This window comes from Schistocerca cancellata, chromosome 1 (assembly GCF_023864275.1).
Source record: "Schistocerca cancellata isolate TAMUIC-IGC-003103 chromosome 1, iqSchCanc2.1, whole genome shotgun sequence".
In the NCBI taxonomy this organism is placed as follows: Eukaryota; Metazoa; Arthropoda; class Insecta; order Orthoptera; family Acrididae; genus Schistocerca; species Schistocerca cancellata.
In genome coordinates, this window is record NC_064626.1 from 805,390,891 (window position 1) to 805,418,604 (window position 27,714).

Sequence of the window (27,714 nt, forward strand, 5' to 3'; positions counted from 1 at the left end):
GATCGCCCTTTATATAACATCTCAACAAGACTTGGGTATTGTCGTAGGAGCCGGAAATTAAGCAACAGTCGATAATTGTTCGAGTGTTCCAAGATTAACCGAAAAACCAACAAAACGAGGTTCGTTAGGGAAGCATTTCCAAGAAAATGGTTGTTCGTTCGTTTATTTGGCCGGCCGGTGTGGCCGAGCGGTTCTAGGCGCTTCAGTCTGGAACCACGCGACCGCTACGGTCGCAGGTTCGAATCCTGCCTCGGGCATGGATGTGTGTGATGTCCTTAAGTTAGTTATGTTTGAGTAGTTGCAAGTTCTAAGGGACTGATGACCGCAGATGTTAAGTCCCATAGTGCTCACAGCCATTTGAACCATTTTTTGCGTTTATTTGTTTGCACTTGATATGTAGCGGCCACTAATACTGACGGTCTAAGCATATAAAACTGTGTTTGCAGTAAGTTAACAAAAAATCAGGAGAGAAAACCAAAACATCCATAATTCTTCAGAATGATTGTTGCTGGTGTCACACAACAAGTCAAAGAATTGATCATTTGACGAGGAAAAAAAACGAATTAGATTATCATTACCCGCACTGTCTTAATTCACCCTCTGTTCTCTTAAGCCAAACTAAAAAAAGCATGGACAGCGATTCCCATCACTCTAAGAAGTTGCTGAATCCTTCCTGAAGCATGCCTTGGGGATGCCACAGGAAATGTTTTTCTTTCACTGATTTTGTAGAAAAGAAACATATGCCTTCCTACTGAGGGAGGAGAGTGGGGGGAGGGGGGGGGAGGTGGAGAATATGGGGGTGTGGTATCACAAGCGTGTAACACCAGTCGCGAGATAAAGCAAGCCCAATTGTTGGTTAGAACACCACATCCACTACGTCTACACAGTAACGATCCTATCACGCTTCCTTGGTGTATTCCAGAACTTACTTTTACATCTGTCGATTTTGTTCCGTTAAGAGAGGCGAGTTGAGCTCTATCTGAAAGGAAGTCTTGAATCCAGCACGAATCTGGTACGATACTCGATAAGCTCCTATTTTTTTCACTAAATGGCAGTGCGATGCGGTGCCAAATGTCTTCCTCAAGTCAAGGAACACGACATCAATCTGAGCGCCGTTGTCTAAAGCTCTAAGGATCTCTTGGATGAACAGAGCGAGATGAGTTTCGCAAGACCTCTGTATGCAGAATCCATGTTGATTTTTGTAGAGATTTTCATTCTTCAAAATCATCACAATAACATGTTCCATAATTCTGCAACAGAGTCGCCTTAGCGATACAGGCCTGTAATTACACTGTCGAAAAGCAGTTAGTACACCAGGGAAGACAATGTTGATTTTGATCCGATGACGGCATATGCCACCTGGGGGATAACAGATATGCTAATAATGGTTTCAACGGCGTTCACCTACAGGCAGCGTATTGCCACAGTTGCCAGCGCTCCATCTGCGTGTACCCTTTAATAGGGAGTGCTCACTACGTACGATGTAGAACTGGTGTGCACTGTCTCGTAGAGTGCTTTCTTCCAAGACACACTGGCCCCAACCCACGCCTTATGGTCCGGGATGCGATAAGCTACAAGTCTCGTACACCTCTGGTGTTTCTGGAGGGGACGCTAACCAGATCTCGTTACGTATAAAATGTTGTTAGACCCGTTCTTTTGCCGTTCTTGCAACAGGGAGGTGATGTGTTGTTCCAACAGGATAATGCTCGCCCACACACTGTCCATGAGACTCAACGTGCTCTGCAAGACGTGCAGAAACTTCCCTGGCCAGCACGATCTCCGAACTTGTCTTCAATCGACACATGTGGGATATGATGGGACGAGAAATGGCTGATGCGACTCGCCAACCAACAACTCTTACAGCACTACGTGAACATGTCGAGCATGCGTGGCATAACGTATCCCAGGACAGTATTCGCCATCTGTACGATCGAATGGATGCTGGAGTCAGCGCTTGCATTGCCACCCTTGGAAGCGTACTGATTACTGATATGGATGTTGCAGCACGGGTCGATACCTAGTACCTCATAACCGCTTGTGCTATTGATCCGTTAAGTGCGATCATTTCATGTACTCCCAATGCACTGCTGCAACAATAAATTTTGAGTAGATTGGGAGCCACTAAAAGGGTTAACTTTTTCCAGCGATGTGTATGCAACTGTCCTACGATCCTTCTTGAAAACGGAAATGACCTGCGCTTTTTTGCAGTTGCTACACTCACGCTCATAAATCAATGATAATGCTGATACATGGTGAAACAGCGCTCTGGTGGGCGGTTTGCGGGTTTAAATCACCTCGGGGTATGACCATGCGGTTCATTTGACCTGCCGTCGTCGCACGGTGGCGCTGGCAGCAGTCCACATACGCAGAGGTATGTTGGTGTATGTCAGAGTACGGTGCAGCGAGTAAGTATGCAGACGTTTTCAGACGTGGTAATGGTGACAGTGTATAGAAAATGGTTCAAGGAACACATATTGATGACGTTATGAGTGGTAGAATACTAGGGCGACTAGGGGCTGGTCAAACACAGCAGGTCGTAGCACGGGCCCTCCGTGTGATCTCAAGATTATGGCAACGATTCCAGCAGACAGGAAATGTATCCAGGCGCTACAGTACGGGACGTCCACAGTGTACAACACCACAAGAAGACCGATATCTCACCATCAGTGCCCGCAGACGGCCACGGAGTACTGCAGGTAGCCTTGCTCGGGACCTTACTGCAGCCACTGGAAACGTTGTCTCCAGACACACAGTCTGCAGACGACTGAACAGACATGGTTTATTCTCCATGAGACCTGCAAGGTGCATTCCACTGACCCCTGGTCACAGGAGATCCAGTAAAGCCTGGTGTCAAGAGCATAGTACATGCTCATTGCAACAGTGGTCCAAGGTTATGTTCACGGACGAGTCCACGTATAGTCTGAACACTGATTTTCACCGGGTGTTCATCTGGCGTGAACCAGGAACCAGATACAAACCCTTTAATGTCCTTGAAAGGGACATGAATGGAGGTCGTGGTTTGATGGTGTGAGGTGGAATTATGATTGGTGCACTTACACCCCTGCATGTCTTTGACAGAGGAACTGTAACAGGTCAGGTGTATTGGGACGTCATTTTGCGCCAGTATGTCCGCCTTTTCAGGGGTGCAGTGGGTCCCACCTTCCTCCTGATGGATGATAACGCACGGCCCCACCTAGCTGCCATCGTGGAGGCGTACCTTGAAACAGAAGATAACAGGCGAATGGAGTGGCCTGCCTGTTCTCCAGACATAAACCCCATCGAGCTAGGATGCTCTCGATCGACGTATCGCTGCACGTCTTCAAACCCCTAGGACACTTCAGGAGCTCAGACAGGCACTGGTGCAAGAATGGGAGTCTATACCCCAGCAGCTGCTCGACCACCTGATCCAGCGTATGCCAACCCGTTGTGCGGCCTGTGTACGTGTGCATGGTGATCATATCCCACTTTGATGTCGGGGTACATGAGCAGGAAACAGTGGCGTATTGTAGCCCATGTGTTTCGGGACGGTTTTCTCAACTTATCACCAATACCGTGGACTTACAGATGTGTGTCGTGTGTGTTCCCTATGTGCCTATGCTATTAATCCCAGTTCCGTGTAGTGCCACATTTTGTGGCACCACATTCTGCAATTATCCTTAATTTAGGAGCATGAGCGTAGTTACCTACCCTTCATTGCTCTAGAGTCCTACGACAATTGCCAGGGACGTAGCAAGTTCTTTTGCATAAACTTTGTAGAATCTGACAGGTATCTCATCCAGGCCAGTTGCCTTTCCACCGAGGAGCAACGGTAGTTGCTTTCCTATTCCGGATCACTTATCTCAACGCCCGCCATTTCGGCGTTCGTGCGATGATTGAAAGGAAGAAACATATTACTACCAACCGCGAAAACAGTTTCGGAAGGCTGAAATCAGTATTGCGACCATCTCTCTATCGTCTCCTTTTCGGTACCAGTATGGTCATTGGGCGAATATTTTGATCCATTTTCTGACTTGACATAAGACCATAACTTCTTAGGGTTTTTAATCAGATTGGCTGGCAAAATTTTACTTTTAGTGCTGTACAAAGCAGAGTTATACTGGACGTCGTTTGCCGTTGTCTTCCTCCAACCTTTGAACTGATTTGTAGCGCTGCGTAACCGCCGAGCGGAGACGTGTCTGTTTTCGCAGCGTCCGGTCAACATGAACCGCGCCAAGGAACACGGACCGCGTGTAAACAGCAGAGTCCTGTCTGCTGCGAAAGCAACAGGTGGCCCTGCGGACGACGCACGGTGATTGCCAGCTTGGCGGTGCTCTACCTGGTTTCTGCTGCTATTTTTTACTGCCCATGACCCAAGCCAAGGCGTACATCACTGTCTGCGAGGTACTACTAACGCAGTAGCACTTACAATGGCCGCTGTAATTTTTGAACGATCTAGATGTTGGCGTGAAGACAGCAACGGTAATGTTGGGGAGCTCTGTTTAGCCTTACTTGATTACTGCCGACTCTAAAGCGCTACGGAGGACTGTTTCTCTTGATTCGTTCTTCATTTCAGAGAAGTGACATGTTTCTATGTTGCTATTATTCAGGCGTCACATTTAAAAAGAAATAAAAACTAGAAACTTCAGCGGAGTAGAGTTTATTACTGAGTATACAGAAAGTCTTCACGCGGCACCACTTTCTTAACGCATATACTTACGTCGCTATGGACTTTCTGAAGATATTGGCAAACAGAAGTGATAAGAGTTACCGTAAATCTTTAAGTGATCGTAGGAGTTATAAGCCAAGATTAATAAAATTAGGCTATAAATAACAAAAAAACGGCATTTTTGAGGCTGAAGCAAGAGTTACTTACACACACACACACACACACACACACACACACACACAAACACAAACACAAACACACACACACACACACACACACAACGAAAGTATTCCGTATTCTGAGAAGTGACAGTGTGGACCAAAACAACACAAAAATATACCGTAGACATAGGCTCTAAAAAGCATGAGCTACGAGTACTTGTTCATCTTCACGAGTCTTAAACGTATCTATTCTGTTGTAAGCTCCTTGCTATTACGGACGCAGGCCGGAGTGGCCGTGCGGTTCTAGGCGCTACAGTCTGGAACCGAGCGACCGCTATGGTCGCAGGTTCGAATCCAGCCTCGGGCATGGATGTGTGTGATGTCCTTAGGTTTAATTAGTTCTAAGTCCTAGGCGACTGATGACCTCAGAAGTTAAGTCGCATAGTGCTCAGAGCCATTTGAACCATTTGCTATTACGGACGACCTACCGAATGCAGTAAACAAGTGCTATGAACTATGTTCTATGAACTATGTTCACAGTCCTGGGTAATCGCACCGCATATATTAGTTCTGATGGAACCAGTTTTTGTTTTGATGAGAACGTGAAATGCTTTTACATTGTAGTTTTATCTTTGGATTTTCCAGCACAGTGGAAGCTTATTATTCGACGTAGGAAATGGTACATATGATTTTTAGCGATGGCTCAAAGTGTAGGTCGTATGCAATAACAAGTAAATTACATTACAAGGTCTGTTGTTTCACCGTAACAGAATAAGATGTTCTGATTTGTTTATTGCATTCTGTGGGTCGCTTGTAACTACTGGACATTTTTGTCGAGTAGTGTTTGCAGAGTAGTCTCACATCCGCAATCGTTGTGCACACATTCGTAGATTGTGCTGTATGGTACAGAGAAGACGCCTACAGACCGTCTGCTGTGGAGGGCCACAGGAAGAATGGAAGCAGGAGAGTCACAAACTGATGTGGCCCTATGGCTTAATTTGAATCGTTCTATTGTTTCTCGGATGAGGTTACAGTTTATAGAGACCGAAACTGTATCCCGGAGAGCAGGACAGGGCCGGCCATGCGTGACGTCAGAAAGAGTGGGCCGTTATTTGGCTGTAAGGGCACGACGGTACCGCCTTACTGCCATCTGCATCTGCAACTGCCATCTGACCTCGCAGCATCCCCTGGACGTGTTGTGTCGAGGCAAAGGGTGTACAGAAGACTTCAACAGAGTGGCCTTTATTGTTGGAAACCTACTGCCTGTTTACCTCTGACGTGTCTTCACAGAAGGGAACGTCTGGAGTGGAGCCGTCAACTGTATGGTCGAATGGTAGGCCAATTTTCTTTCTACAGTTGAGTCTCGATTTGGTCTGGAGGGTGATTCTCGACGGATGGTTCTTATCTGGAGGACACATGGAACACGATTTCGGGACCCAAAAGTGGAAGGAGACCGATATCGAGGAGGACCCCTAATGGCGTGGCCCCCCAGGGATTATGTTGACCACCCAAACACCTCTTCATGAAGTTGTTCAGGTGAATCAGCAAGATTTAACTGCTGTCAGATACCGTGAGGAGATCTCTCATGTGCGGTTGTTGCGAGGTGCTGTGGACCCAGACTTCGTTTTGGTGGACGATAATGCTCGACCTCGTAGAGCGTGGGTGGCTGAATTTGCAAACATGGCGTGGCCTGCTCGCTCTCCCGATTTGAATCCCATAGGGCATGTTTGGTATACACTAGGGGGACGGGATGCATCACGTCAGCATCCACCAGCCACTCTCCAAGACTTGTGAGCTGCTCTGCAGGAAGGATGGGCGTTATTGCCTCAACAGGAGACTGATGACATCATTCACAGCATGTCCCGTCATTGTCAGACCTATATTGGTGCCAGAGGTGGTCACACCCCATACTGAGCACATTAGACAGTTACCAGAATGTGCATGCAAATCCGTCAAGTTGGAAAAAAAACGAAGAACATTTTTGTCTACTATTACGCATGTTGCAGTTGATTACGTTCTGCATTCCTTACTATCACTTGTTTCTACATTTTTGTGGCAAAATAAACGCAACTTGGCAAAATTTCCGTTTGTTGACGCTTGGGATTTTTCTGGCAGTACGGTACAACGCGAAGAATAACCAGTACTCCAGCAGCGACTCGTGTGTAGCCCAGGCCTGTGCTGACCCCTACTGCCAAGCAGCAGTGTTGTTCAATCGCTGCTGGAGTACTCGTCATTCTTCGTGTTTTACGGTCCCCGTTAATACGTACCGATAAAACAAATATTGCACTAGACTAATTTGAGGCCGATCTATCGAATGGGCACGTAATATTCTCCTTTAAAAATAATTTTGTTTGTAACAGGAAAATAAGCGACGCTTTTCGTCGACACTGGACGTCGTATGAAGAACTGACGAGCAGTATTTGTTTGGGTTGCTTCCAGCTCAACATTGCAAAGACTAAATCACAGACATGTGTCAAAACATCAGAGAAAATTCTCCTGAAGACTCTTAGGAGAAACACCATATATATACTGCTCAAACTAACTAGGGAAACCCCACAGAGCAATAATTGAGGTCTAGACATGTTACCAAATTATACCTTTATCTTTCAAAAACTTCAAGTACACTACAAAACATTATTTCGTCTTTGATCGTTTACATAAAAAGAGCTGAAATGTCAGTCAGATGCCAGAAACAATCATTCATGCCGTCATCCTGGGTGCTTGTCATTGGACTTTGAGAGCTTCAGTAATGTATGTGCCCTCCGTGAGGATTTATCACTGCATGACGCCTAAGTGGCACGCTCCCTGTAACTCTACGGAGGTCAGCCTGTGCATCAGTTCCCATTCTTCAATGAGAGCCCAAGAGAGTTCTTGGAGAGTCTGTGGTGGAACAGGATGACCAGGAACGCGTCTGTCAAGCACGTCCCAAATATGCGCGATGGGTTATAGGTCGGGACTCACCCCTGACCATTTCATTACTTCAATTTCCAGGCTTCGCAAGACATCGCTGCTCAGGTCCACCGCATAGGCCCTGGTATTAGAAGGAATTCAAGGCCACAGCCAGATGCAGCAGCCACCAAATGGTCCAATAGGATCTGTTGTTGATGATGATGTTTGGTTTGTGGGGCGCTCAACTGCGCGGTTATCAGCGCCCGTACAAATTCCCAACAATTTACTCAGTCCAATCTCGCCACTTTTATGAATTATGATGAAATGATGAGAACAACACAAACACCCAGTCCCTGGGCGGAGAAAATTCCCAACCCGCCCGGGAATCGAACCCAGGACCCGTGTAGAATCTGTTCGATGTACTACCTGTCGGTAAGGCGACAATGGACAACGTCAAGATCGCTATAGCTGTCAACACTGAAGCCTCCCAACAACATTGGAAATTGTCAATTCTCTAGACAAGAGTTGGCAGATACCGCGCACCACGGGTCTCCGCACGCGAACATTGTCATCACCTTGCGTCAGAGAATATCTGGATTCGTTTGTGAATAACACTTTCCGCCAGCGACGAAGTTGCCAGTTGACATGGGAACGGCACAATGAAGACTCGCTGCAAGATGTTGTCGTGTCAACGGTACTCGAAGAGGACGTCTGGGTCATTAGGTCTTTTCTCCTAACCTGTTCATTACAGTCTTATTGGACACAACGGCTCCAGTGGCCCTTCTGATATCGTCTTGCAGTGCTGTGGCGGTAGTCGTACGACGCCGCAGAACAGAGTTGGCGAAGTATCGGCCTTCACGTAGGGTAGTAATGCGTCGGCGACCTAGTCGAACTCACCTCGTGCAGTGATGTACTGACCTGTTGCCCTGAAGCGTGTCCACAACTTACGGATGACACTTGGAGAGGCATTGACGTGTGCAGCAACGGAATCGAAAGTCCATCCTTTTTGGATCAAACAGAACGCTGTTGTAACTTGCACTGCGTTAAGATGTCACATTAAATGTCCTTGGTTGATTACAACGTCCACAGATGACCACTGTCGCCTGCGTGCCTCACTAGAAAACACTGCGACAGCGGTATTCATTTGCTTCTGAGGGATCACCTGACAGTGTAACGCATAACAGCCATAATTGTCTTGCGCTCCGTCTCTAATGAGCTCGTTGTCGACGGGACGTTAAACACTAACCACCACCACCACCACATAATTGTCTGTTCTGAAAGCAAAGCCGGCCGGAATGGCCGAACGGTTCTAGGCGCTACAGTCTGGAACCGCGCGACCGCTACGGCCGCAGGTTCGAATCCTGCCTCGGGCACGGATGTGTGTGATGTCCTTAGGTTAGTTAGGTTTAAGTAGTTCTAAGTTCTAGGGGACTGATGACCTGAGATGTTAAGTCCCATAGTGCTCAGAGTCATTTGAACCATTTTTTTGAAAGCAAAGATCTCAACTCATACATTAAGACCACCGGTACCGCCTGTATCAGAAAACTCCGCCCGAACAGGCCTCGAAGGCCCTGTGCACCGACCGACTGCCGTATCAAAGTCAGCCCAGAGGCGTCACTTGATGCAGATATGGAGGGGCATGTGGTCGGTACGCCGCTCTCCCGGCCGTACGTCAGTTTACGAGACCGGTGCCGCTACTTCTCAATCAAGTAGCTCCTCAGTTTGCCTCACAAGGGCTGAGTGCACCCTGCTTGCGAACAGTGCTCGGCAGACCGGGTGGTCACCCAGCCAAGTGCCAGCGAAACGCGGCAGCGCTCAACTTCGGTAATCTGACGGGAACCGGCAAGGCCGTTGGCGCCTGTATCAAAATAGATTAGCACAATGGACGTTGATACACATGTTCCCCTAATTAGTTTGAACAGTGTATACATAAAACATGAAAAGATGTGAAACTGATCTGTAATGGAGGAAGATAGTGTTGATGGTAAAAATTGTTTAATAATAGTAGAGTTCAGTAATGAACAGGAAAAAACGGGTGAAAGGAACGCCAAAAGACTGTTGATGATACAAAAATAAAGAAACATATAAGATGGAGTGGGACTATCGTAAAGCGAAACACACTGGTGGAAGTCACACAAAAAAGTTACAAGAAAATAGTAGAAGAAATGAGTACTTTAACCGAGGCTTGAATAGCAGTAAATTATTTTGTTATTTTCGTCACTAACTTTTTATGGTGGAAGAAAAAGTACTTTGTCTTATTACATACTGCATTTTGCTCTGTCATGCATAACTTACGGGTACATGTTCATGTTCAGTTGAAATAAATTCAAAACTGGACTTGCGCGATTTGAAAAGAGACAAATCGCATCTCTTTGGATTCCACTACACGGATCCCGTCAGTTACTGTCTAGTTCTTTGCATTATTTCGCCACGGCAGACGTGCAGCTTTCTGTGAGGCTGTGAGCGGTGGCCTTCCGCGAGGTACTTCAATCCAGGTGTCCACTGCATGCAATTGTCTCGCGATGTGCAATGTTCGGTCGGCTGTGAAGGACCTGCATTCACTGACAGCAGCAGTTCCTGTCGAGTTTGACACTGGTTGCCATTGGCAAGGCGTAACACTCGTCCCCGGCTTCTGTCGGTTAGGAATTTTTTACAGCTACTTTTCATAGGCACGATACGTGGGTGCGAGTGGTACACCATTCCTTGTAAGTTCACTGGACAGTCGGCATTGATACACCAACAAATCGAGAAACTTTATTCAAGGTGTGGTCATGGACATGTACAAATACGATAGCTCCTTACGGCCACGTCGACCCACCTCACTGTCCTGACCGATTGGCACACACACACAAACACACACACACACACACACACACACACACACACACACATTTATTTTCAGGGGTTACGTCTGAGGCGGAAGGTCACATGACCGCTTGATACCAGTTGTAGCCCAAAGGAACCATTATGTTCTGTTAGGTGGGTAACGCTAATGCATCAGTTGCCAGAGAGGGGCCCAACCACGGGTGTATTTGCTCGAGAGCATAGCAGCGGCGAGGCATGAGTGTGTCGAGTAGGCCACGGGACTAAACGACACTCGGATCGTGTCGCTCGCGTCGCACGCACGCGCGCCAGAACAAGCCCGCCGAGCAGCGCTGTCGCTTACGTAACATGTCCAGAGAAAAACTACGTGCTGGATGCAGCGTCGTGAGGTAGAAATGTGCGCCGTTCGTTGGTCCTTGGACCGGTGTACCTGACTTAGAGCAATCCACAGTTACTGTTGTGCGTACTTACATTTCTCTCCTTTTTTCTAGGGGAAGGGGGGGGGGAGAGGGGGAAGGGGTGTCATCAGTCTTGTGACTGGTTTGTTACATTCCACCATGAATTCCTCTCATGTCCCAACCTCTTCAAAAAATGTTCAAATGTGTGTGAAATCTTATGTGACTTAACTGCTAAGGTCATCAGTCCCTAAGCTTACACACTACTTAACCTAAATTATCCTATGGACAAATACACACATCCATGCCCGAGGGAGGACTCGAACCTCCGCCGGGACCAGCCGCACAGTCCATGACTGCAGCGCCCTAGACCGCTCGGCTAATCCCGCGCGGCCCAACCTCTTCACCGTTGAAGAACTTGCGCCCAGCGTCCTTGACTATTTGTTAGATTTTTCCGTTCTGTCTTCTCCTATAGTGTTACCTTCTATGTTGTTGTTGTGGTGCCGCTCTGGATTAGCCGAGCGGTCTAAGGCGCTGCAGTCATGGACTGTGAGGCTGATCCTGGCGGAGGTTCGAGTCCTCCCTCGGGCATGGGTGTGTGTGTTTGTCCTTAGGATAATTTAGGTTAAGTAGTGTGTAAGCTTAGGGACTGATGACCTTAACACTTACGTCCCATAAGATTTCACACACATTTGAACATTTGTTGTTGTGGTCTTCAGTCCTGAGACTGGTTTGATGCAGCTCTCCATGCTACTCTATCCTGTGCAAGCTGCTTCATCTCCTAGTACGCACTGCAGCCTACATCCTTCTGAATCTGCTTAGTGTATTCGTCTCTTGGTCTCCCTCTACGATTTTTACCCTCCACACTGCCCTCCAATACTAAACTGGTGATCCCTTGATGCCTCAGAACATGTCCTACCAACCGATCCCTTCTTCTAGTCAAGTTGTGCCACAAACTTCTCTTCTCCCCAATTCTATTCAATACCTCCCCATTAGTTATGTGATCTACCGATCTAATCTTCAGCATTCTTCTGTAGCACCACATTTCGAAAGCTTCTGTTCTCTTCTTGTCTAAACTATTTATCGTCCATGTTTCCCTTCCATACACGGCTACAGTCCATACAAATACTTCCAGAAACGACTTCCTGACACTTAAATCTATACACGATGTTAACAAATTTCTCTTCTTCAGTAACGCTTTTCTTGCCATTGCCGGTCTACATTTTATATCCTCTCTACTTTTGACCATCATCAGTTATTTTGCTCCCCAAATAGCAAAACTCTTTTACTACTTTAAGTGTCTCATTTCCTAATGTAATTGGCTCAGCATCACCCGAGTTAACTCGACTACATTCCATTATTCTCGTTTTGCTTTAATTGATGTTCATCTTATATCCTCCTTTCAAGACACTGTCCATTCCGTTCAAATGCTCTTCCAAGTCCTTTGCTGTCTCTGACAGAATTACGTCATCGGCCAACCTTAAAGTTTTTTATTTCTTCTCCATGGATTTTAATACCTACTCCGAATTTTTCTTTTGTTTCCTTTACTGCTTGCTCAATATACAGATTGAATAACATCGGGGAGAGGCTACAACCCTGTCTCACTCCCTTCCCAACCACTGCTTCCCTTTGATGTCCCTCGACTCTTATAACTGCCATCTGGTTTCTGTACAAATTGTAAATAGCTTCACTCCCTGTATTTTACTCCTGCCACCTTCAGAATTTGAAAGAGAGTATTCCAGTCAACATTGTCAAAAGCTTTCTCTAAGTCTACAAATGCTAGAAACGTAGGTTTGCCTTTTCTTAATCTAGCTTCTAAAATAAGTCGTAGAGTCAGTATTGCCTCACGTGTTCCATTTCTACGGAATCCAAACTGATCTTCCCCGAGGTCGGCTTCTGCCAGTTTTTCCATTCGTCTGTAAAGAATTCGCATTAGTATTTTGCAGCCGTGACTTATTAAACTGATAGTTCGGTAATTTTCACATCTGTCAACACCTGCTTTCTTCGGGATTGGAATTATTATATTCTTCTTGAAGTCGCAGGGTATTTCGCCTGTCTCATGCATTTCGTCCACCAGATGATAGTTTTGTCAGGACTGGCTCTCCCAAGGCTGTCAGTAGTTCTAATGGAATGTTGTTTTCTCCCGGGGCCTTGTTTCGACTCAGGTCTTTCAGTGCTCTGTCAAACTCTTCACTCACTATCATATCTCCCATTTCATCTTCATCTACATCCTCTTCCATTTCTATAATATTGTCCTCAAGTACATCGCCCTTGTATAGACCCCTCTATAGATTCCTTCCACCTTTCTGCTTTCCCTTATTTGCTTAGAACTGGGTTTCCATCTGAGCTCTTGATGTTCGTACAAGTGGTTCTCTTTTCTCCAAAGGTCTCTTTAATATAGCTCCTTATAATACGATGGAAATTATCCATGGATACTATATTGCAGTGCCTGTGTTGTTCTGAATTACGATGCAATGTTCCGTCAGACATGCATGCACTGTAATATCGTATTTATACGCAGACAAAGGGCGAGCAACTTTCAATTAAAATGTCTCCCCCGTACGAGAATATACACAATGGATGTAAGAGTACAAGTTGTAGACACATACTTGACGACATATGGAAGTTTGGGTCTGGACCTGAGTCATGCTCGGATAGCCTAATGCAGGGGTTCCCAACAAAATTTTCTCGAGGACCTCCTCATCGAGCATGATTGGTACCTTGTCATATCACAGTATCAAGTACCTAAAAAAGCCAAATTAAGAGTCTATTTATACGTTTTCTATTTTTGGTACTTAGAAAAAACATTGAATATTCATTATTGAAAAAATATTGAGCTTAAAACTTTTTTGTTTAGCCATCATTGCTATTGTTAAATTTTTGATTATTGTTCAAAATCTTTGTCTTCAAATCTGGGTGTTTAGTATAACAAACTCTTTAAAAAATAAAAATTGAATATGAACTGAAAATGACAGAAAAAATTAAAACTGAGTGTATTGGTTTTTCAATTTATTTCAATGAAGGTTTGGAGCACGGCATTTTCTGGAAGTGAACCATGTGGTGTGGGGAAACCGAAAAAGAAGAGAATAGAAGAGTCTGAGATGTGTGCTTAGAAAGATGTTGAAAATTAAATAGACTAATAAAATAAGAAATAAGATTCTTCGTGGAATCGGCTGGGACAGGAATACACAAAGACCTTGTTCATCCGGCTCTCATTAATCTGGATTTCCGGTTTATCGGATTTCGTTTTTTGTTTCCTTTCCCTCTTTTTAACGCGGAGATGTGCGGTATACAGTTGGTACGGCACGGCATATGCACATTTCTTACGTTGATACCTCAGGTAGCATAGAGATCGCTGGACCCAAGTTCACAACTACCGTTGCCACGTTCAGTGTGGATCTGCACCTCACAAATTTACGAAACTGTACCGGTATTGTTATTTTGTTCCTTTGTTTTGAGTCACATGGGATGCAATATATTCTTGATACGTGAAGCTTCACTGAGTCCTTCGGAGAGGAAAGACGATTTTGATGTTGCATTTGTCTAGAAGTCTTACGGCCGAGAGTGGTTCCTGCACCGAGCTAGCTGCCACATAGTTTAGCACACTGGACTAGCATTTAGAAGGACGACTGCTCGAACCCTCGTTCTGACACTCAGATTTAGGTTTCCCGTGATTTCCGTAGTTCGCCTCTGAAACTGAGGGGCATCGTGTCTGGCTGCTACGTCATGGACCAAGATTAGATTCTCGTAGGGATTTTTCCATAGTGGGAGGACTGGGGCGGAGTGCACTCAGCCTAGTAATTCCAACTGAGGAGCTACTTGAGTGGGGAGTAGCGGCTCCAAGGTCAAGCAAACCGACGACGCCCTAGAGAGACTCCATACCGCACCCAATAGCGTCATTGTCAGATGATTACACCGCGGTCGGTCGCTCCCGAATAGCCCACCAGGCCAGAATGCGGAGCTTTCCGTTATCCAAATCGCTCAAATTAAATGCCGGGCCGATTTTCTTCCTTATCCTTCCCTAATTCAGTTTATGTTCCGTCTGTAATGACCTCATTGTCGATGGGACGTTAACCACTGACCTTCCTTCTTCCTTCTTTTCTCCTTGTTTCCTGCCCCTTCTTCCTGGTTTGCTGCATCTTTTCTTTCCTTAAAACACTTTTCTTACATGGGCTTCACTTTACCCATTTAGACGGAGACTTCTTTCAGGTGTTAAAGCTCGGCTGGTTCGTTTTCTTCGTCGTAGATGACACGCGCCCTATGTACCAGGGTGATTAACAACGTATGCAGGCGTCTGCGCCTGATGCTGGCACATCGTTACGTGCAGGTACAGGTCTGTGTGGAACTTTTTTCTGTAAAATGTGTGGCTTAGCACGCCATCGACCTAAAGAAAGGAATGCTCTTTTGTAGATCCATCGTAAATACAACGTTTTGATGGACAGATGCCGAAATTGAGCCACTGTGACACAATGCGCTCGTTGGGAAGTCTCGTGTGTCCCGCGTGACTGGGAAGCAAACACAGAGGGGTAACGGCAGGGGTCCGTTAATCGTAGGCAGCCCTAACGTGCGGCGAATAATGGTTGCCCTCGAGGAAATGGCACAAACGGATAGCAATAATCGCCTCGTGCACTAAATGTATATGTCTGGGCACCTCATTCGACACGTCAAGGCAAGTGTTCTGGCAGCCAGTGAGCGATCAGGGTGCAAACAGTTGCAGATTGAGGCGCAATTTGCCAAACGATGCCTGTCGCCAAGGTTCACAAGGGGAAGACGTCACTCATGACCAACCGAATAGGCTCAAACCTTATTTGGTAGGTCGCTTGTGTGCAACCTAAAATGGAAGTCTGTAAGATTTTTGGCTCAACAGCCACCTGTTCTTGAGAAAACCACCCCTAAGAAGGGTAAGAGAACGGACCCGCAAAATTACAGACCAATATCCTTAACATCGATTTGCTGCAGTACTTTCTAACAATATCGATTTGCCTGCCGGTTCTAGGCGCTGCAGTCTGGAACCGCGAGACCGCTACGGTCGCAGGTTCGAATCCTGCCTCGGGCAGTGATATGTGTGATGTCATTAGGTTAGTTAGGTTTAACTAGTTCTAATTTCTAGGGGACTAATGACCTGAGAAGTTGAGTCCCATAGTGCTCAGAGCCATTTGAACCTTTTTGATTTGTCTGCAGAACTCCGCAACATAATTCTGTGTTCAAATATAATAAATTCCCTAGCGACAGATAGCTAATGTCCACGAACCAGCAAGGTTTTAGAAAGCATCGCTCGTATGAAACTCAGCTTGCCAAAAGCTGATGTACTGAGAAATATTGATGAAGGGCAACAGGCAGATTTCATATTTCTAGAAAAGCATTTGACAGTGTACCCCACTGTAGACTGTTAACGAAGATAGGAGCATACGGAACAGACTGCCAGATATGTGAATGGCTCGAAGAACTCTTAAGTAATAGAACCCATCAAGTTCTCCTCGACGGCGAGTGTTCATCAGAGTCAAGGGTACCATCAGAAGTGGCCCAGGAAGTGTGATGGGACCGCTTTTATTTTCTGTATACGTAAATGGTCTGGGGGACAGGGTGGGCAGTAATGTGCAGTTGTTTGCGGATAATACCGGATGTAAGGGACGGTGTCAAAGATGAGTGACCATAGGATGATTAAAGACGACTTACACAAAATTTATAGGTAGGTGTGACGAATAGCAGCTGGCTCTAAATGTACAAAAATTAAAGTTAATTTTCGGATATAGCATTAGTAATGTCCTGCTTGACCCAGTCACGCCGCTTAAATGTCTGGGTGTAACATTGCAAAGCGATATGAAATGGAACGAGCATGTGATGATTGTGGTAGGGAAGGCGAGTGGTCGACTTCGGTTTATTGGGAGAATTTTACGGAAGTGTAGTTCATCTGTAAAGGGGACCGCTTATAGGACGCTGGTGCGACTGATTCCTGAGTACTGCTTGCCGGCCGTAGTGGCCGTGAGGTTCTGGGCGCTTCAGTTTGGAAGCGCGTGACCGCTACGGTCGCAGGTTCGAATCCTGCCTCGGGCATGGATGTGTGTGATGTCCTTAGGTTAGTTAGGTTTAAGTAGTTCTAAGTTCTAGGGGACTGATGACCACAGATGTTAAGTCCCATAGTGCTCAGAGCCATTTGAACCATTTTTTTGAGTACTGCTCGAGTGTTTGGGATCCGCACCAGGTCGTGTTAAAGGAAGTCATCGAAGTAATTCTGAGGCGGGCTTCTAGATCTGTTACCGGTAGGTTCGACCAACGCGCAAGTGTTACGGAGATGCTTTGAGAACTCAAATGGGAATCCGTGGAGGAAAGGCGACTTTCTTTTCAAGGAACACTATTGAGAATATTTAGAAAACCGGTATTTGAATCACTGCAGAACGATCCTACAACCGCCAACATACACTTCGCGTAAGGGTCACGAAAATAAGATGCGAGAAATGAGGGTTCATGCGGAGACGTATACACTGTCGTTTTTCACTCGCTATATCTGCGAGTGAAACAGGAAAGGAAATGATAAGTGGTGGTACAGAGTACCCTCCTCCACGCACCTTACGGTGGCTTCCGAAGTACACACGTAAAGTTCATGAACTTAATCGATTCAGAATTGTCGGGAACGTAGAGAATTGATAACTGATCATTTTTAATCATCATATGTGGGGTCCGTAAACACGTATTTTTCTAGAAATCGAGGACATGAGTAAACTGCTATGACTGCCGCTAATGTACACATAAGCTGCTGGTGTAGCGATGAGGGCTTCAGGCTGGGGAGGAGGAAAACCAGTGTTCGATTCCCAAGTACATCATGCAGTTTTTTTGTGTTTTTGTATTTTTCCAGTATCGAAATTGGTAGAAACACGAGGGTTAATAAGATAATCAATGAACAAGAATAACAAGGTTTCTCAGACTACTTGGATTAGCACAGAATTAAAATGTTAATCCTGGTTGCCTTACAATGGCTCTTTCACTCACTCTGTGACATGTCACTTCCCTTCGAACAACTACATGGATAATACTTGTCATATAAACATTCGAAACAAATATACTCGCGGCACCAGGAACATCTAATGCTTGCAATCTTCGTTTCTTCCGAATATTTGACTGGAAACAGACTTGGATTACATTAAAAAACTTCTGTTTCGGGAATTAATACCGCGCATACATCGCCTGAAAAATAGATGCTGAAGTTTATCATGAATTATGCTATGAATCGTTGATGCATCCGCGCGGTTGTGCAGTTGCTGCTGGCTTTGCAGAAGCACATTACAATTCTGAAATCTCCAAATAAAGTCGGCCATCCGTGCTCCCTCGTGAAGAATTCTCAGCAGTATTAATCGAAAAGTGTTTTCATAAAATGAGGCTTAAAATTTTAATTCTTTACTGACCTTGATGTTTACCAATCGTTAAGATTAGAACTGGCAGTAATCCATCTGCTACGAACATAGTGTAGATGATTAGCAAACGTAGTACAATGGTTTAAGAGTTTTGGGTCTTCTTCCTTTTCACTTAACATTTTACAAATTTTCTGTTTTTCTTATAATTAATTTCACTAGTTACGGAGTATAGCCATGTATGGAAGAGAAACATGAACCATAAACAGTTCAGACAAAAAGAGAATAGAAGCTTTTGAGATGTTGTGCTACAGAAGAATGCTGAAGATTAAAGGGATAGACCGCGTAACTAATGAGGAGGAACGGAATAGAATTGGGGAGACAAGAAATATGTAGCACAAACTGACTAAAAGAACGGATCGGTTGGCAGGACACATTCTGAGACATCAAGCGATCACCAGTTTATTATTGGAGGGGACTATGAGAGATAAAAAACGCAGAGGGAGACCAAGAGATGAACATAGTAAGCAGACTCAGAAGGATGTAGATCAGAGATAATGAGGCTTGCAGAGGACAGAGTAGCTTGGAGAGCTGCATCAAACCAGTCTTCGGACTGAAGACCACAAGAACAACAACAACAGTTAATGAAAATCCTTAAATTATGAATAACAGTAACAACAATCAATGCTCAATAACAGTTCAAATTATAAAAATTACAACAATTAAAAAATCAAGAATGATAAGGTGTTTCCAGAAGCCGCATATCTGTACGAAGGTGCTTTATTCGCAACTACCGGTTTCACATCAATATAGACGCATCTTCAGGTTTATAATGATTATATTTCCATACTGTAAATGGACAGTTACGGGGTCCCAACTTTCGAGGAATTATCTACATTAAAAAACAAACTACAGTGATGGGTTCAGACAACTTTCTGGGGAGGGCAACCACAGCGCAGAGCCATTATGAATAACAATAACAATACTCAACAACCGTTCATATTATCATAAAAATAACAACAATAAGAAGTCAAGAATGATGAGGTGTTTCCAAAAGCCGGTAGCTGTATGAAGACGCTTTATTTTTTTTTTTTTTTTCGCAGCCATTAAATTAGACTTCTTGCAGTTAACAACCTTCATTGGATTCCAGGTGGCGGGTGCCGAAATTATTAGCAATAATAAATAAATAATCAACGTCGTTTGCGAAATTTATTTGTCTACCCTTTTATTATTCCTACTGATTACCGGTATCTTATTAACACCCCTATTCTACCAATTTCGAGGCGAAAAAAATGCCAATAAAAATGCAGAATGCATTTGGGAATCTGACAGAGATTCTCTGTTCCTCAGTCACATGCCTTGGTCGTTACACCAGCGCCGTTTTCTTTTAACAGCCTTTACGTCTCAGGACTGAAGACAAAAACAACAACGTTATTGGTACATAAGCAGCAGTCGTCATAGTTCCTTTCCTCGATTTCTGGGAGAATATGCATTTGCGGATCCCACGTATGATGATGAAAAAATGCCCAATTTTTAATTATCTATCGATCATTTCAATTTTGAGTCGTTTGCGCGTGATTAACTTTAGGGGCGGTTTTCTCAAAACCGGAGAGCTGTTGAGCCAGAATATCTCAGATACTTTCATTTTGGGTTGTACACAAGTGACGTGCCAAATATGAGCCGAATGGTGTACGAGGCCTGCCCCTACGTGGAACATTCCAGCGACTGGCAGAGAAAGTGGACGAAACCAGCTTTGCACATCTAGTTTCAGCAAAGCTCTAAGTCTGCGGCATTTCTCCCAGAACAGATCGTAGGCCCTTGGTACTGATCCCTGTAGAATTATTTGAATTGGAGAACAGGAAGGTTCTGCGACAAGCTAGGCTTCGACTTCCTGGACTTGCGCCATTGGGTCTGAGAATTGTACGGTTCACGCAAATGAGTCAGGAGCGCACTACACATCAGAGGTGCTACCCTGCTACCCAGCGGCTGACTGCACGCGGAGTACAAGTACACAAGCTCCCCCCCCCCCCCCCCCCAAAAAAAAAGAAAGAAAAGAAAAAAGCTGAGGCGACACTACATCCATTCCAGAATATGACAGCTGTAGGAAACCCAAAAGTATTAGTGCAAGACCTAAAAACTGCTGTGAAGAACTGCCAAAGCATCCGCAACACAGAGTCATAATTTGAAGCGGTCGTAAAAAGTAGTTAAGTTCATATAACAACCGCTACTGAAAACTGCCTAAAACCCTACACTGACAGCAGTGACATTTTTGTGATGAATCTACATCGGAAGGACAGGCTACTAAGAAGTGGAGGTGGTGTATTTGTTACAGTAGACAAGAAACTCAAATCTAGCGAGATAGAAACTGAAGGTGCATGCGAGATTGTTTGGGCAAGATTCCGGTGAGCAGAAGCTTATAATTGGATCCTCCTATCGACCACCGGACTAACGCCCAGATGTCACCTAAAACACCAACAGGTTGCTAATACGTAATTTCTCCAATCACTGTCATCATTGAAGGAGAGTTTAATTAGCCAAGAATCGACTCGTGTAGTTACAGTTCTGTAAATGATATGGATGACAACACGTCCTTCTTCCAGTGACTGGAAGCAGTCAAAAGTTACACCCATCGACAAGAAGGAAAGCAGAAATGATACATGAAACACAGTTTCATTTAATGACGTTCGTGTGTTGTAGAATTTTAGAACATATTCTTAATTGAAACACAATGAGTTACCTTCAAACAGAATGATTTCCTCTGAGCCAACAAGCATGAATTAAAAAAAAACTGTCATGAAATAAATCATAATTAGGCCATTACTCTCTGCCGTGCCTCAAAAATCAAGTACGAAGGTCACTGATGCAAAGCAGTGGGATGCACTCGATATTTAAGACATGCTTGTTATTTGATAACAAGACTTTACAGGGTACTTGGGGTATAGATACAGATATTGTCCTTTTTTTTTGTTTTTCTTTCGTCCTCCTCCTCTGTGCTCAGCAGTCTTGCCCGAAAAATATCACATGATTTTCTACCCGATGTTTTCTGTACAGTCGTAACTCTGCCGCGAAGTGGACTACGCCTATCAGTATGGACTACCCGTATTGTGTCCTTGTGTCCACACTTAAATACCTGTCCTGCTGCCCAGAGGCAAATACAGTAAACGTCAATGGCTGGCTTATGCCATACGTAAATGGAGGTTCTAACCAACCTCAAAAGATACTACTCGTAGTAGCTATAATGACTAGCCTGCAAATAAATTGTATACCGATTTATGTTGCTCAGTACACCGTCCTCAGTCATCAACAGAAATATCCTCACTTATTGGCGTTGTTGCTGGAGTAAAGTAAACGTCTGAAAAAGACTGCAATGATATACGATCCACAACAGACTCGGAGTAAAAAATTCAGCAAGGAACATTTCATAGCAGCACGTCGACTTTATGTTGGGCAAAGATCGAGTCCTCGTAATAAATTTTGCACTTCTTTTTGTAAACATGATTTTGCTAAAGAAAGCTGTCATAGCACTGCGTTCAAATATTTAATAGGAACAGAACTTCTCTGGTTATTGAAGCTTTTTATGGATATTTCTTATTTTGTCGTCGAGTTTTTCTTCATTCATTACAAAGACTGCACTCCTAGAAGCGTCTTACCCCTCCATCACAAGTCTCCCGCATTGTCACTTTGCGGACCCTAAGCCGAAATTTGGTGCCTACAGGTGACAGGTATCACAGTGACACAAGTTTGTTCATAATAAGAATATCATACTCACCTTAGTAGTATTTCTATAAATAACTTCGGCTTCAGGTACCACAATGACCCAAGCCTGTTTATCATGCGAACATCGTACTCACCTTCCTGTAAATAACTTCAGCATTGCACAGTGCTTATCTGTCTCCCACTAGTTAACTATATGACTAATGGCGTGATAACCTAACACACCGTTTCTTAATCTTTTCGATGAGTGGAACCGGTTTTAATGTTCACTTTCATTGTGGAACCTTTTCATAGCATGTTTTAATGTAATATTCTGTAAATGGATTATTTACAATAAAAATTACAATTTCATATTTATTTGCTTCAGAAAGTAATTTCAAAATTAACCGCCGTTACTAGATAACTATCTGACAGATCAGCACACTGGATGCCTTATAGTCCAAAATCTTATTCCTGCGTTTCTCTCTGGTTCTCACTTTGTCTTCGCAGTAGACCTATATCTTTACCTCTCGCAATTTTCAAGTGAGTTTTGTTTTGTTCAACTAACGAACACTTATAGTGAAATACCTGAAACTTTCTTCGCTTTCATTTGTTACTAGCAATTCATGCTCCTTACCTCTCGCACAATAAAATTATAGCTTACATGACTCAAAACTACATCATGTGATTGTAGTCCTTTAGACATTTCCGTTTACACACATTTCTTTTGTTCTTGTCATAGCAACCTTTAAGTTTTTCCAGCTCCTTTCGTAGTAACTGATGGAAAGTCGTCGAGCAAGACAAGTAATATCCCCCAAGGAAGTGTTACAGGCCCTCCGCTGTTCATAAACGACTTAGGAGACAATCTCAGCAGCCCCATAAGATTATCTGCAGATGATCCTGTAGTTTTGACAGTATTGTAAAATCATCAGCTGATCAAAACCAATGGTAAAATGATTTAGACAAGATATAACTATGGTGCGAAAAGTAACAATTGACTCTAAATAATGAAAAATGTGAAGTCATTCACATGAATCCAAAAAGAAATCCGCTAAATTTCGGTTACACAATAAATCACACAAATATAAAGGCAATTCAACTGAATACTTAAAGATTAAAATCGCGAATAACTTAAATTGGAACGATTGCATAGATGATGCTGTGGGGAAAGCAAACGAAACGTGCGATTTATTGGCAGAAGACTTAGAAAATGCAACAGATCTAGTAAAGATACTGCTTACATTACACTTTTCCCGTCTTCTAAAGTATTGCTGTGCGATGTGGATTCCACATCAGATAGGATTGACGAAGGACATCGAAAAAGTCGATAGAAGGGCAGTTCATTTTGTATTATCGCGAAAAGGGGAGAGAAGTGTCACGCATGATACCCAAATTGGGGTTGCAAGGACCTCCTCATGAAGTTTAAGTCACCATCTTTCTCCTCAGAGACTGAAAATATTTTGTTGGTGCCAACCTACATAAGGAGAAATGAGCGTCATAATAAAGTAACAGAAGTCATAACTTGAACGGAAAAATTTAAGTGTTATTTTTTCCCGTGCACTTTTCGGTAGTGGGACGGTAGAGAAATTGCTTGGAGGTAGCTCAGTGAGTGGTAGCGTTCTCGCTTCACACGCCCGGGTTCCCGGGTTCGATTCCCGGCGGGGTCAGGGATTTTCTCTGCCTCGTGATGACAGGGTGTTGTGTGATTTCCTTAGGTTAGTTAGGTTTAAGTAGTTCTAAGTTCTAGGGGACTGATGACCATAGATGTTAAGTCCCATAGTGCTCAGAGCCATTTGAACCATTTTTAGCTCGGTGAACCCTCTGCCAGGCATTTAATTGTGGTTGCAGAGTACTTAGAGACTTGTAACATAAAAATCCCACATTCATGAAATAACATTTGTTTGTTTTTCTTTTGGCTATCCCCACTAACATCTGGCCAGGAAATTGGATTGCCTCGAGCATTTTTCCTCTGAACGACTATCTTGTTGAATAAAAAAAACACTAATTGTTTAGATAACGCGTACGTCTTTAACACCACGGTTTGTTTTGTCTTGCGTAGTAAAATGCAGCTTATCTGGCCCCAAGGCCAGTTTTCCATCCGAAGAGTAAAAAGGTGCCGCGAGCTTCTGCTGCCTCCTCTCTCTTCACAAGACGATCGATGGCAGTTTGAGGGGTTGGCTTCTTATCACTCAATCTCTAGCATCCCTTCTTTGATAAAGACCTGCACTGCAGAGAACAAGGCTGAAAATTTGGTTGGAAGGACACATCCCAGTCCCTTCAGTCTATCTTCCTGCGAGCGGGAAACATGTGCCCATGTTATTTTAGCCATGCAGGATCTTGTTGAACTCCGTGTTTGTTATTCAGTTACGGATTGTTGGTGGAGAGTGGAACAAGCCACAAATACTTGTAAAAGGCGTTATCGGTTTCAGGATATCATGTCCACCTTCAGATGGCTACACTTGTTTAATTACAGTAATATATTCATTAGCAACATTCCATCCGCTCCAGCAATAATTTCTATTGAGTGGCGTTTCGTCACGTTTTGGGCCTTATGCAATTTCAGGGTGATGCAGAAAGTGTTTTAAATGCAAACAGCACATGCATTCTACAATGGTGTGCAAAACTTAAGGACGAAAATGACTTTCGCGTGATGTGTCACTGCCAAGCAACATAGCTCCATGAAACTTGTACCATACATGGGAATAACTGCTTCATTATAGTACAAAAGGTAACTGAAAGAAATACGCAATGCGGCGAACAGAAATGACACTTTAGATCTAATTGCACTGAGTTCACAGCGATGCATAACGGTCTCCTGGACATTATAAAAGGCGAGACGTGGTTCTTAATTGGGTGTGCGGTCACCATGTACGGCAGTGCGTGCTCTGCAATGCTGGTAAGTAGTTGTCGTGGCAGCACTGTTGACAACTGCTGGGCGGCCGTTCGTGCATCATGTACACTACTGGCCATTAAAATTGCTACACCAAGAAGAAATGCAGATGATAAACGGATATTCATTGGACAAAAATATTATACTAGAACTGACATGCGATTACATTTTCACGCAATTTGGGTGAATAGATCCTGAGAAATCAGTACCCAGAACAACCACCTCTGGCCGTAATAACGGCCTTGGTACGCCTGGGCATTGAGTCAAACAGTGGATGGCGTGTACAGGTACAGCTGCCCATGCAGCTTCAACACGATACCACAGTTCATCAAGAGTAGTGACTGGCGCATTGTGACGAGCCAGTTGCTCGACCACCATTGACCAGATGTTTTCAATTGGTGAGAGATCTGGAGAATGTGCTGGACAGGGCAGCAGTCGAACATTTTCTGTATCCAGAAAACAGGACCTACAATATGCGGTCGTGCGCTATCCTGCTGAAATGTAGGGTTTCGCAGAGATCGAATGAAGGGTAGAGCCACGGGTCGTAACACATCTGAAATGTAGCGTCCACTGCTCAAAGTTCCGTCAATGCGAACAAGAGGTGACCGAGACGTGTAATACCATCACGCCGGGTGATACGCCAGTATGGCGATGATGAATACACGCTTCCAATGTGCGTTTACCGCGATGTCGCCAAACACGGATGCGATCATCATGATGCTGTAAACAGAACCTGGAATCATCCGAAAAAATGACGTTTTGCCATTCGTGCACCCAGGTTCGCCGTTGAGTACACCATCGCTGGCGCTCCTGTCTGTGATGCAGCGTCAAGGGTAACCGCAGGCATGGTCTCCGAGCTGATAGTCCATGCTGCTGCAAACGTCGTCGAACTGTTCGTGCAGATGGTTGTTGTCTTGCAAACGTCCCCATCTGTTGACTCAGGGATCGAGACGTGGCTGCACGATCCGGTACAGCCATGCGGATAAGATGCCTGTCATCTCGACTGCTAGTGATACGAGGCCGTTGGGATCCGGCACGGCGTTCCGTATTACCCTCCTGAACCTATCGATTCCATATTCTGCTAACAGTCATTGGATCTCGACCAACGCGAGCAGCAATGTCTCGAAACGATAAACCGCAATCGCGATAGGCTACAGTTCGGCCTTTATCAATGTCGGAAACGTGATGGTACGCATTTCTCCTCCTTACACGAAGCATCAGAACGTTTCACCAGGCAACGCCGGTCAACTGCTGTTTGTGTATGAGAAATCGGCTGGAAACTTTCCTCATGTCAGCACGTTGTAGGTGCCGCCACCGGCGCCAGCCTTGTGTGAATGATCTGAAAGCTAATCATTTGCATATCACTGCATCTTCTTCCTGTCGGTTAAATTTCGCGTCTGTTGCACGTCACCTTCGTGATGTAGCAATTTTAATGACCAGTAGTGTATATGTGCTCCTTCCCTCCTTCCCTCCCCCCCTCCCCCTCCGACACACACGCGCGTATCGCACAAGTGCTCGATGGTATTTTCACATCGAGGGAATAGGCAGGCCAGTTCATTCGCCTAATATCTTATCGTTCCAAAAGCTCCCCACCTGCGCTGTTCGATGTGGCCGCGCAGTTCTCTGGTCGAATGCACCCATGGCAAGACGCACATGGAGAAATAGTACAGCGTCACAGCAAGGTTGACCGATGAGTGTGCCTTGTTCAAAGATTCGGGTGTCAGTCCACCCGAGCTACGCTGTGCCTCCCCACTTCTCGCGAAATGAGGGTACGTCTAGCGTTACGTATTACGAAGAGTATAACAAAACTTGTGATGAAACATTACTAGCAGTTAAAGTGTCAAGACAGGAAAAGCAATTGTGAAATTAGTTGCTGTTTGCATCGGACAGCCAGAATGAATCAAATGAGCCAAGGTATATTTTTCGAATGTTGTTCCCCAATGCTCACCGTATCTTCTCGGAAAGGTGACAAAAGAAACATAACTAACATCAGTTAATAGCGTGCTTTCTGGGAGATCGCATAATTAGTATCCATATCATAGCCGTCCGCGTAAAAAAATGGAAATAAGCGTACGGTCTTGTGGGCCGTGAGTCCCCCATTCTGGGAAGTTCGGCCGCCGAGGGCGGGTACTTATTGCATTCGACGCCACATTGGACAGCTTGCGCGTCTGAGATGGGAATGTAATGATGATGAGGACAACACAATACCCAGTCCCTGAGCGGAGAAAACCTCCTGCCCCAGCTGGGAATCGAACCCAGGCCCCTTGGCGTGGCATTCCACCGCGCTGACCACTCAGCTAACGGGGACGGACTGCCGTCTGCAAAGGGAGGGGAGTGGGGAAGTGTAAGAGGGGCTACTTGCCCTCCGATCCATCTGGAATAATCTAGGATATAAATTTCTCATTTATTTCAGTATTCTCGCGCATTTCTGCCAATGATTGTTGGCATGCCACTAAATGTATTTTAACGTCGCCGAGCGCGATGGGAATTACTAAAATTTTAGCAACCGCTACATATCTTTTTTTTTCATAGTTGTCGCATTGCTCACGGTAAATTATGCTGATTGCTACTTCGACGGCGATTTCAGCGCTGTTCTGCGGTCAAGATGGATGCGAATATTTATAGAACATCGTTGAAATAGTGTTCTGAATATTTGCTCTGCCCCTTTCTCGTACAGCTCTTATCGAACTACAGGAAAGCATCGGTCCAATACCCTGGCACGCAGATTCCCAGCACAACGTAACTACATGGCAGCAGTACCGTGCGTGCTGTTCATCCTCCAGAGACGCTTTCCCTACCCCTCCTTGCTGCATAACCGTCACACAACTGTAGTCCACCATTGGCCTGTGCACCGTACCAATATAATCAAAAA

The 27,714-nt window shown here is 44.8% G+C and overlaps 1 protein-coding gene across 1 annotated transcript in view; it reads left to right on the forward strand.

Annotated features, from left to right (window-relative positions):
• LOC126162352 (5-formyltetrahydrofolate cyclo-ligase) overlaps positions 1-27,714 on the forward strand; it is a 63,451-nt gene that overhangs the window by 17,075 nt on the left and 18,662 nt on the right. The gene's annotated exons all lie outside the window — the stretch shown is intronic.